This window comes from Pelophylax lessonae (assembly GCF_965119305.1).
Source record: "Pelophylax lessonae genome assembly, chromosome: 1".
NCBI lineage: Eukaryota > Metazoa > Chordata > Amphibia > Anura > Ranidae > Pelophylax > Pelophylax lessonae.
In genome coordinates this window covers 680,000,432-680,012,859 of record NC_138768.1, presented here as the reverse complement: position 1 = coordinate 680,012,859, position 12,428 = coordinate 680,000,432, and the positions used below count along the sequence as shown (strand labels likewise).

General features: G+C 40.7%; 1 protein-coding gene across 3 annotated transcripts in view; it reads right to left on the bottom strand.

Annotated features, from left to right (window-relative positions):
* Positions 1 to 12,428, bottom strand: part of GRIA2 (glutamate ionotropic receptor AMPA type subunit 2) — a 288,216-nt gene that overhangs the window by 5,195 nt on the left and 270,593 nt on the right. The window lies entirely within an intron of this gene.

The window sequence follows — 12,428 nt, the reverse complement described above, 5'->3', positions numbered from 1 at the left end:
ACAATTAAAATTATCTTGGTTTTTAGTTTGCATTTAATTTTCAATATTTCCTATGCACTTGTGATGTTCAAAGAAATACATTTTACTGTGATAGCACACATGTGCTCTATTCACTAACAATGGCTTGTTAAGAATTTTAATATTGGACTGTGTGGAACACACAGAGGGAGGCTCCAGTCAGACTTTCCTGCAATGAAAGAATGCTGCAAAAACTGTTTTCAACTCCTCTTTATTCATGTTGCACTTCATAACAATATCTACGAGTAAGAAATACAGGGCCATCATGGCTTTTTATCTTGTTTTTTGCTGTTTCAATCCAAAGTTAAATACAATTGAGCTGGTTGGAAGTCCGCTCCTGAAATTATGATGTGTGAATTATGAGATATGCTGTCTCTGTTGTTGATCTGGCAAGCCACCTAAATCTTCCACTATCTTCTTTCTACCAAGTCTAAACTAGTTCCTTCCTCCACTCATACTCCTTTTGAAAATGACTGTGCCACCTCGTGCCCTATCTGACATGGCCTATCTACCACCTATGCAATTCTGTTTTCTCCCCCTGAAAACTACACTGCTTCATTTAAAACCAAATGGGAGCACAACCTGAACGCAACTTGGTCCCCACAACAAAGATAGTTTATCCTCTACTTTACATACAAATCGTCCATCTCATCACGACTGCAGGAATCTGGTTATATGATACTCTTGAGGTGGTAAAGGGGCCCAAAATGGTTACATTGTATGTTCCCCAATATAAACTTCAACTGTTGGAGATGTAGAAGAGCTAGAGGCACACTACTCAAAATTTTCTGATTGTGCCCACCTATTCACCCCTTCTTACAGGGTGTCTGCACCCTAATACAAGAACTCTCAGGCCTCACTCTCAAAAAAGATCCAGCTGCGTGCTTACTACAGCTCAGCTTATTGTCTAAGAGCAAATATTGCCACTCTTTGATGAGGCACCTCAATAATGCAGCCAGGGCATGCATTCCAGGATGGTAGAAATCCCCACTTCCACCCACAATTGGGAATGGATTGGTAAAGTGAATGATTTTATGCATATGGAAGACCTCATGTCCTCCCTACAGAGGCAAGAAGCCCATTTTTATAAGACATGGTCTTACTGGACACAATTGAATTACTTTGGGAGATGTCAGAATCTCCATGTATCAGACCCCACTTAATCAGTATTGCTGTCCCCTTAGGGATGATGCATTACCTATCAGCAGGTGCCTTCCTCATTTCCTCCTTTTCTGCCTCACCCATTCCATGGTTGACTTATGGTTACTGTCATTCCTCTTACATGTTGGGCGAACCTGAGGGTTGGTTCCAGAAAAATCCACTGGACTCTAGCCTATGTACCCTTCAAAATTAATGCTTACTATTTAATTTAACTAACTTAATGTTAAATATCTTCACAAACTTTATCTATGATTTACAAATTCCTCTGTCTGTTAATAAAGATTGCCTGACTGTAAATTATTCATCTTGCTAAGTCTCAATAAAGACTTAAAAAAAAAAGAAAATTCCAGCCAATGACTGCATAGTATGAATAGCATATGCTTTTTTAAGACCTCAAATTATCCATGCTCTTGTGTATTTCCTATTAGTAAAACAGATCTTTTTAAATCACAGTAGTATATCTTGCATTTTAAAGATCATGAATATATAATTGCCACGGTGTCAGTAGTGTACCTATATTTCCTAATTATATTAGTAGCATAACGGCTTACAAAAACTAAAGGCAAGCCTTTACCCACAGCCCCCAATACAAATGGCTATAAAATTATTACAGAATAAAGTTTGTGCAAAAAAAAAAGAGAAGAAAATACTTATCCCAGTCTGGCTTATAATGGACCCAGGAGGCTTGGGTGACATCACAGTGCCTTATCACTGACTTCCAAGAGATCTGGGCAATTAAAACCTCATGAGGAAACACTATCCCATTGCAGGAGCACATTCTTACAGGGACCACCCATTTCACCTGGGAAACATGGTAATGCTACCTGTACCTTATGGAACTGAGCAGAGACTTTTTTTTTAATACAAACTTTCTTTTTTTTTAATACAAACTTTCTTTTTTTAAAGAAAATAAAGCCATTTGTAATTGGTGGGGGATGGGGAAGTCGTAAATAAAGTGGACCTTTCTTTTTTCATGAATGGTTCACTTTAAAGAATGATAAAACACTTAGTGGAATAAATTACAGAGAACACCATTTTCCCTTTAGTAAAATGTGTGAGTAGTTAACCAAATTGCTTGTCTGCTACCCTTTTTACTTCCACATCAGCAGGAAGCTTGGCTATAAAGAGCTCAGCACTGTGAAGTGGATGTTTTTTTTTTGTGCACATTCTATGAGTCGTACAAGAAGCCATTGGAAAACCAGCATTTAGCAGGCTTAAATTTCAAGCAGTACAAAGAATAGCATAGCAACAGTTAAACTGAAACTACCCATTTTCTTTTCTGAAAGGAAACAGACAATCTATAGGGTTGCTCTTAGTGTGTGTTTAATCTTGTTCCAGTTCTCTGAATATGTGTTTGTAATGATGCCTGAATAGACATCCTAGGACAGCATGGCTTCCTCTACACTTCCTCTGAAATGTGAATAAATGTGCCCCATTAAACAGTATTTAAAGCAGAACTTCAGTTTAAGATACTTCCTCTCCTCCCTGGCAGGCCCATTGACTTCATGAGTTCTTCCTCTTCCCTTGAAATAGTGGTGGGCTGGAATGGGGAGTGATGGGCCAGTTCTTACTCTTGCACTGAACAATGCACACATAGTGACATGTGAGCAGCTTTTAGTTCAGTAGCATTCTGAAACCAAGCTGAAATGATGATGTAACTTCAGTGGATGTGTTAATGGCAGTTTGGACTTAGAGGAAGTGGGTTAAATGATGCTGATCATCCTTGAATCTGGAAGACTAGTGTAATCGAATGGCAGATAGGTAATACTATCCTGGACAGCTATGGATTAGTGACTAGTATTGAAGAAAATGGTGCTTTTTTATTTTTTACTTTTGTTAGGCTTCTTATTTTACTAAAAATGTAGGTTCTTCTTAAGGCACATAAGTGATATGATACTTCTATCATTGTGCATACAAAATAAAACCTAAAGAAAACCAGGTGACACATTTGCTTATGTTAAATACAGTAAATTAATAGTAAAATTGATAGTAACATTGTTATAACAAATTGTCTCAATATTAAACAAATGCAGTATATAATCACAAGACTTTAAAGAATTTCTCAGTGGAATACTAGCGACATTAAATTACTTTGAGGTTAAAAACTTAAATGGTTGATACGATAGATGTCACATCTACATTATCAGCTGTTGAAGCTCTAAACCAGGAAATAATCAAAAAATGATCAAATCTATTGAGTCATGTGATCCCAGTTTATACATCTTTTAAGCCACGATGAAAGGGGGGGGGGGGAGTGCTTGGGTCATGAAAGATATTTACTCTAAGAGTGTGGTTCCTACATTATCATGGGGTGGTGTGTAAAAAACTTACCCCTGATGCTGCATGTACAGTCACTGGTACCTTAAACAGTTTAGAATGATCAATATATGGGGCTTATGCACTTCAAGGGTACCAACTAAAAATCCTTATTAATTATTAAAAATATATATACGTAAATATCTCCTAAGTCAGCTCATATCAATAACGGAACTAATATTAGTAAAACTTATAAGACTACAGTTTATGTGTGCGAATCCTTTTAAATATATACAATCTTCTTAATAAATAAATAAAGTGCTTTTACTGTGTGTAGTGTGTCTCAATTATTAATGTGGCAGAATTAAATCAATTATTAAGTAAATATATATGACAAGTAAATATTGCAAGATCCCATAGGTATAAGAAAATATATATAAGGTGCTTAAATAACCTATTAAAGTGGATTCGTGCAAGAACTAATTATTTCTAAAGTGCAAGTGCATATTGTATATCATGTATCCAAGGATAAACATGTGTGTTCCAGTGCTAGTATTTCAAAATAATTGTGAAGATGAATAAAACAAACAAAGTCCAATAATAAATCGTGTTAATAGTGTCCCATTTGTTAAGTGGTTAATCCCGATGTTTCCTTATTAGTATACTCGTTATTTTCACATTCCTTATTAGTATAGATCCAGAGGTGAAGGAATGTGAAAATAACGAGTATACTAATAAGGAAACACCGGGATTAACCACTTAACAAATCGGACACTATTAACACGATTTATTATTGGACTTTGTTTGTTTTATTCATCTTCACAATTTTTTTAAATACTAGCACTGGAACGCACATGTTTATCCTTGGATACATGATATATGCACTTGCACTTTAGAAATAATTAGTTCTTGCACGAATCCACTTTAATAAGTTATTTAAGCACCTTATATATATATTTTCTTATACCTATGGGATTTTGCAATATTTACTTGTCATATATATTTATTTAATAATTGATTTAATTCTGCCATAATAATAATTGAGACACACTACACACAGTAAAAGCACTTTATTTATTTATTAAGAAGATTGAATATATTTAAAAGATTTTGCACATATAAACTGTAGTCTTATAAGTTTTACTAACATTAGTTGCGTTATTGATATGAGCTAACTTAGGAGATATCTATGTATATATATCTTTAATATTCAGTAAGGATTTTTAGTTGGCACCCTTGAAGTGCAGTACCCCCCTCCATACTGTATATTGAGTGCTTGGGTCATGATGTTGTTTTATGTTACCCCAATTTATAGCAAGAAATTTACTTGGACTGCACATGCATTTGTGCACATCCATTTGTGTGGTGCCCTTATTATTCTCTATTTCTGTCTCTAAAGTGTAACAGAGTTGTGAAAACCACATCAGTCTAACAGAACAACTCATTTGGTAGGAAAAACAGTAAGCATACATGTATTTTCTATGATTATGTAGCTTTTTGCCAGGAGTTTTACTTTAAAGACTTTATTGGATTCGACAGTTTTTCAAATTAAATATGGTACAACAGTATACTGATCCTGGAATTACTGTATGCAAAGTTTCTAGAGATAAAGGGGTTGTCATGGACAAGTATACATTGTCTGGCATTCTATTTGTTTTGTATACAATGCATTTCCTATAATGTAAATATACAATAAGTTTAAAAAACTATTGAGCAAGTTTTTATTGACTTTATCAGCTCACACAGAGAGATGGATTACAGATGCTATCCTCCTTGGCTCGTCTCTGTGTTCAAAAATATTCAGAACATGGGAGAACAGATGTGACAAATTAAACATGCAACCTAAAATTACCACTTTGAGTAGTAAATCTAAGTCATTACTATAGCGATGAGTAAAAAAGTAAAAAAAAAAAACCTTCTACTATCCATACAACAATGTTACATACAGCAAGATGAGGATGCTATTCACCATAGTTTAATACATTTTGTAAAGATGCTGACATCTGAGGTCTGCCCAGGGAACAAGAGAAATGCTTAGCAATAGATAAATTCACAACACATTTAGAAGAGACTGGGTCAGAATAAGGCAATGCCATGTCAGATGGTAAGGTAAGTCAATCACATAGAACGTATTTAAGTTGTCTTTCGTATATAGGGCAAGTCACACTCACTGTGCTTCTGAGAAGCTTGTTAGATATCATAGAAACAGACACACATTCTGAAAAGTTTATTATTCAGCAAATATGTGCCATCCTTTTGTTAAATATGATTATAACCTTATTAGTATGTTATGGATCTATACAGTACATTTCATGTTCGTGAAGAAAGTACAAATTGCTAAAAACTTTACAGAATGAAAAGTGCATGACACATTGGTACCCGGTTTAAATTAATCTAAATTATGGACAATACTACATGTGCAGTCCACATAAGGGTTAACGATCCTTTGTACAATCCATGAAAAGTGTCCATGTCATTTTTATTTTTTATATATATATATATATATATATATGTATATATATATATATATACAGTATATATACACTGCTCGAACATGCTTGTATACATGGCTGACAACGTTGGGGCATTCTCTTAATGAGACAAGGGATTGTGTCCTGGGGTATTTCCTACCAGATCTGGACTACTTCAGATGGACCGAAACATATTGTTCCAGAGGTGTTCTATTGGATTTAGGTCAGGCGAGCGTGGGGGCCATTCAGTGATATCAATTCCTTTATTCTCCAGGAACTTGCATACTCTCATCACATGGGGCCAAGCATTGTTGTGCACCAGGAGGAACCCAGGACCCACTGCACCAGTGTAGGGTTTGACAATGGGTTCAAGGATTTCATCCCAATTCCTAATGGCAGTCAGAGTGCAATTGTCTAGCCTGTAGAGGTCTGTGCGTCCCTCCCCAGACCATCATTGACCCACCACCAAACTGGTTGTGCTGAATGATGTTACAGGCAACATAACGTTCTCCACGGCTTCTCGAGGGTGAACCTGCTCTTATCTGTGAAAAGCACAGGGCACCAGTGGCAAACCTGCCAATTCCGGTGTTCAATTGCAAATGCCAATCAAGCTCCACGGTGCTGTGCATTAAGCAAAGGGCCCACTAAAGGGTGTTGGGCCCTCAGGCCACCCTCATGAAGTCTTTTTCTAAATGTTTGGTCAGAGACATTTACACCAGTGGCCTGCTGGAGGCCATTTTGGCATTCTGGCAGTGTTCATCCTGTTCTTTTGTGCACAAAGGAACAGATACCAGTCCTGCTGATGGGTTAGGGCCCTGTCCAGCACTCCTAGAGTAACTGCCTGTCTCCTGGAATCTCCTCCATGCTCTTTAGACTGTGCTGGGAGACACAGCAAACCTTCTGGCAATGGCATGTGTTGATGTGCCATCCTGGAGGAGTTGGACTGCCTGTGCAACCTCTATAGGAACACTGACTCTAGCCAAATGCAAAACTAGTGAAAAATAGTCAGAAATAATAAGTGGGGGAAAAAAATCAGTGGCCTCTACCTGTAAACCATTTCTGTTTTGGGGGTTGTCTCATTGTTGCCCATATAGTGCAGCTGTTGTTAATTTCATTAACACCAAAGCAACTGAAACCGATTAACTACCCCCTCTGCTACTTAACTGACCAGATCAATGTGCCAGAAGTTCAACTGACTTGATGCTTTTTTATACTCTAATTAAAAAGTGTATTGACCAGTATATATATATATATATATATATATATATATATATATATATATATATATACACACATTATCTCACAAAAGTGAGTACACCCCTCACATTTTTGTAAATATTTTATTATACCTTTTCATGTGACAACACTGAGAAATTAAACTTTGCTACAATGTAAAGTAGTGAGTGTACAGCTTGTATAAGTGCCGGTTCACACTATCGATCTGACTTCGGGGGCGACCTGTGAAGTCACCGTGCAACGCAACTTCGGCGCGACTTGCACGGACTTCACATAATGGAAGTCAATGCAAGTCGCTCCGACTTGTGTCAAAAGTAGTACAGGAACCTTTTTCTAAGTTGGAGCGACTTAAGTCGCTCCTATTAGAACGGTTCCCGTAGCACAGAATGGACCGCGACTTGTCAGGCAACCAAGTCGCCTGACAAGTCGTGGTAGTGTGAACCGGGACTTACAGTGTAAATTTGCTATGTCCTCAAAATAACTCAACACACAGCCATTATTGTCTAAACCGCTGGCAACAAAAGTGAGTGCACCCCTAAGTGAAAATGTTCAAATTGGGCCTAATTAGCCATTTTTCCTCCCCAGTGTCATGTGACGTATTAATGTTACAAGGTTCCAGGTGTTAATGGAAGCAGGTGTGCTAAATTTGGTGTTATCTCTCTCACTTTCTCATACTGGTCACTGGAAGTTCAACATGGCACCTCATTGCAAAGAACTCTCTGAGGATCTGAAAAAAAATAATTGTTGCTTTACACAGTGGCCAAAACCATACAGCAGTTTAACTGGACAGGTTGCATTCAGAACAGGCCTCGCCATGGTCGACCAAAGAAGTTGAGTGCACCTGCTTAGCATTATATCTAGAGGTTGTCTTTGGGAAATAGACATATGAGTGATTCCAGCATTGCTGTAGAGGTTGAAGGGGTCAGCCTGTCAGTGCTCAGACCATACGCCGCACACTGCATCAAATTGGTCTGCATGGCTGTCATCCAAGAAGGAAGCCTCTTCTAAAAATGATGCACAAGAAGCCCGCATACAGTTTGCTGAAGACAAGCAGACTAAGGTTATGAATTACTGGAACCATGTCCTGTGGTCTGATGAGACCAAGATAAACGTATTTGGTTCAGATGGTGTCAAGCATGTGTGGCAGCGGGGCGTGGCGACCGCTGCGGAAGATGGATGCTAGTGTCTGAAGCTCCACTCAGCCACCCGGGACTGCAGGGACCCACGGACACCTCCGCCACCACCAGCGATCCTGATCCAGTGTAACCGCTGCCTCTACACCTCTGCAACTCGCCCGTGATGCCGCGGAGGAAGAAGGGGACTGAGAAGCTCTCCAAGCTGGAGGGCTTCTTCTTCCCACAGGCCGCAGGACTCCACTAAAATGGCGGCGGCCGCCTCTCAGCAGCTCCACGAGGCACCAACACTGGGACAGTTCCAGTTCCTCTGGTGAGGCAAGTAGCCAACCCTGATAGTGGAGACTCCTCAGGGTCCTCCTCACCTGTCTCCCATTCCTCCAGGAGTCCCGCCAAAGCGAAGCCCTGCCGGGGATATCCTATGGATCTCCATGCTGCTCCATCTCTCCTCCCTACTACTCCTTTAGCAATGCCAGACCCCATTGCTGACTTTCCTACTGGGGGACAACCAATATCAGATACTGTATTCAAAGGAATGCTGCTCTCACTGCACTCCTCTATTCACTCAGATATGATGCGATGTCTGCAGCAAGTGAAACAGGATGTACAACAATTGGGTGATGTAGTGGAAACCTCCCTTACTAAATGTTCTCTGTCCTTCAATGCAATGGGGGATGCCCACAACTCCCACTCGGATGACATAGCCTGGATTAAGGACAAACTTGCAGACCTGGAGGACAGGTCAGGACAAAATAATTTGAAGCTGCGAGGGGTGCCTGAGACGGTTCAAGCACAACATCTGCCACAATATGCATAGGACCTTTTTTCCACCCTGGTCCCCTCGCTGACGGCCACTGATCTTCTGATAGAACGCATCCACAGGATCCCCAAGCCGTCCTTCATTGCCCAAGACCTACCTAGGGATGTACTCCTCTGGGTTCATTTTTTCCACGTTAAAGAGAGCAATATGGAGGCGTCCCGTCAGACTTCCAACCTTACAGGGGACTATTCCAATCTGCAAATACTACCGGATCTCTCCCGGCATACGCTTCAGAGGCACAGGAATTTTGCTACCATAACGAAGGCCCTGAGGAATCATAAGATCCTCCATAAATGGAAGTACCCAGCCTCCCTCTCAGTGACCCATAACGGGTCAACGGTCCTGATTTCCACACTGGAGGAGGGGGTCCTCGATTCTGCAAAGCTGGGGCATTCTTCCACCACAGCAACACCCGCTACATAGCAGTGCTGCTACACCGTGCCTTCAGGAAGAATGTCAGGTAGTCTCCAGAAAAAGATCTAATAAGAAGAACGCAAGCGGTGCTGTAACCAATTCCTGATCAGATCATGCCTTGCAGTCCCTGGCCAGGGGGATTCTTTTCTGTCCCTATGGCCCCTTTACCATTTCATGGGCTATGCCTGTGCACACATCTTTTTTATTACCTTCTATTTCTTGTTTTTACTGCGTGTTGCGCTTTGTTTGACTTTCCACCTATGTCACAGACTGTTTCCGGTCCACCATCCCGGATTTTCTTGGATTCAACCATCAATTCTCGATGCAACCATATTGACCATCACCAAGCTTTCTTTTTGACATGACCATCAAGTTGGAATGAACCACCATGCAAAGAGGTTCTCCCTTTGGAAGGAGGCTCGTCATAGCAACGTGGATGTCATCGCTATACAGGAGACTCACTTCCAAGCCCACCACCATCCCAACTGTGTTAACAAGGACTTCCCTTACTTTATCTATGCCAATGCCCCTGACAAAAAGAGGGGGTGCTGGTTGCCATCAAATGCTCAGTAGCGTTTACACTTAAAGAACTTGTTCCGGATGATAACGGCCATTTTCCATTTTGTTAAAGGGGACTTCAATGGTATGCCACTGACGCTAGTGGCGGTTTATGCCCCCAACACCCACCAGAGATGCTTCTTACAAAGACTTATCCGATCTCTATTTCACTCTCCTTACGGTAACGTATTAATGTGCAGAGATTTCAACATGGTGGTCGACCCTCGGCTGGACTCTACTTCTCCCGCCGACAATGTCATTTTCAGTCGCTGTTACACAAGGAAAACTGTACTATGCCTGGAGGTGTCAGCACGCGTCCGAAAACGACTATATGTTCTAGTCCTCCAGGCACCGCTCATATTCCCAAATTGATATGTTTCTCTTAGACTTGAACTTGTTATGCAAAACCTCCTCCACGGACATCAGAAACATCACGTGGCCTGACCACGCTGCTGTGGAGATTGTCCTGGAGGAGGGAGCCCCTAGAGAGAGGGTGTCAGTGTGGCGATGTGACGCGAAAATCCTACAGGAATCTCACAGGCCTATGTGATTTCTTTGAACTTAATGAAGGTTCTGTCTCTGATCCTTGGGTTTTGTGGGAGGCACATAATGCTTATTTGCGGGGTATCTGCATACAGCAGCGTTCCAGAGCAAAGAGGCAATACAACCTCCGACTCACTTCCCTGTTGTCGCAAATTAAAGCATGTGTGGCAGCAACCAGGGGAGGAGTACAAAGACAAGTGTTTCTTGCCTACAGTTAAGCATGGTGGTGGGAGTGTCATGGTCTGGGGCTGCATGAGTGCTGCTGGCACTTGGGAGCTACATTTTATTGCGGGAACCATGAGAGCCAACATGTACTGTGACATACTGAAGCAGAGCATGATCCCCTCCCTGCAGAGACTGGGCAGCAGGGGCAGTATTCTAACATGATAACAATCCCAACCTCCAAGACAACCGCTGCCCTGCTAAAAAAGCTGAGGGTAAAGCTGATGGACTGGCCAAGCATGTCTCCAGACCTAAACCCTATTGAGCATCTGTGGGGCATCCTTAAATAGAAGGTGGAGGATCGCAAGGTCTCTAACATAAACCAGCTCATGGAGGAGTGGAAGAGGAGTGGAAGAGGACTCCAGTGGCAACCTGTGAAGCTCTGGTGAACTCCATGCCCAAGAGGGTTAAAGCAGTGCTGGAAAATAATAGTGGCCACACAAAATATTGACACTTTGGGCCCAATTTGGACATTTTCACTTAAGGGTGTACTCACTTTTGTTGTCACCGGTTTAGACATTAATGGCTGTGTGTTGAGTTATTTAAGGGGACCGAAAATTGACACTGTTATACAAGCTGTACGCTCGCTACTTTACATTGTAGCAAAGTGTAATTTCTTCAGTGTTGTCACATGAAAAGATAAAATAACATTTTTTACAAAAATGTGAGGGGTGCACTCACTTTTGTGAGATACTATATATATATATATATATATATATATATATATATTCGGAGTGAGAAAAAGAGAGAGACAACAGGATTTTGAAATCCCTGTCTGTTCCAGGGACCCGGGAAGGTTGCAAAGGCCAGCAGGGTTTCAGCCAATCAAAAGCCTTCTATCCTCTCATGGCTGTTTCTGTACCACATTACACCTTACAGACACGTACTGACTGTTTATTGCTCCGTTTCAGGCCTCTCCTGCAGGCGGGTTAACCCTTTCAAGAACCCAGTCCCTGTAGTCTCACCCAAAGTCCCTCCGAGCCTCCAAATTCCGGGTCCCAAGCGAGGACACACACACACACAAAAAACAAACAGTATATCTTTTGGCAGGTAAGTTCCCACATATGTATTTCAACTTTGTGTTTGCAAGGGTCTTCATAAAATTGGTGGTTATGAATAAAATGCAATACAGGGTGCTGCTTTGACAGGCCTGCAAATAATAGTGGCAACAAGTGATATGCAAAGTTGCAAAGTTGCGTAATTACAGTCAACATTACAAAAAACAGCACTAGGCATAGATATGCACAAAATAGGTGGTAAACACTATTTTATGTAGTGCAGAAATTAACTGTTAGCTGTGGCCACCATTTTTATTAAAACTAGTGAAAACAGTCCCCTTCCTTGCATGTAAGCTGTAGCTATTTTGAAAAGATGTATTTGCGGGCAGCTGTCATGTAACAAAGGACACTGCCTCTACAGGTCACCAAAAATCAGCAACTGGTATGTGAAGTTACATAAATGGTGGCGTAGTGACCATTGGTAATTTGGTCCATCTTCAAATGTAACCATACATGTCAGACACAGTGATATTTTTATTTTCAGCTACACAAAATCCATTCTGTCGAAAAATGTGTTCAGTGGGTATATCAATAATGG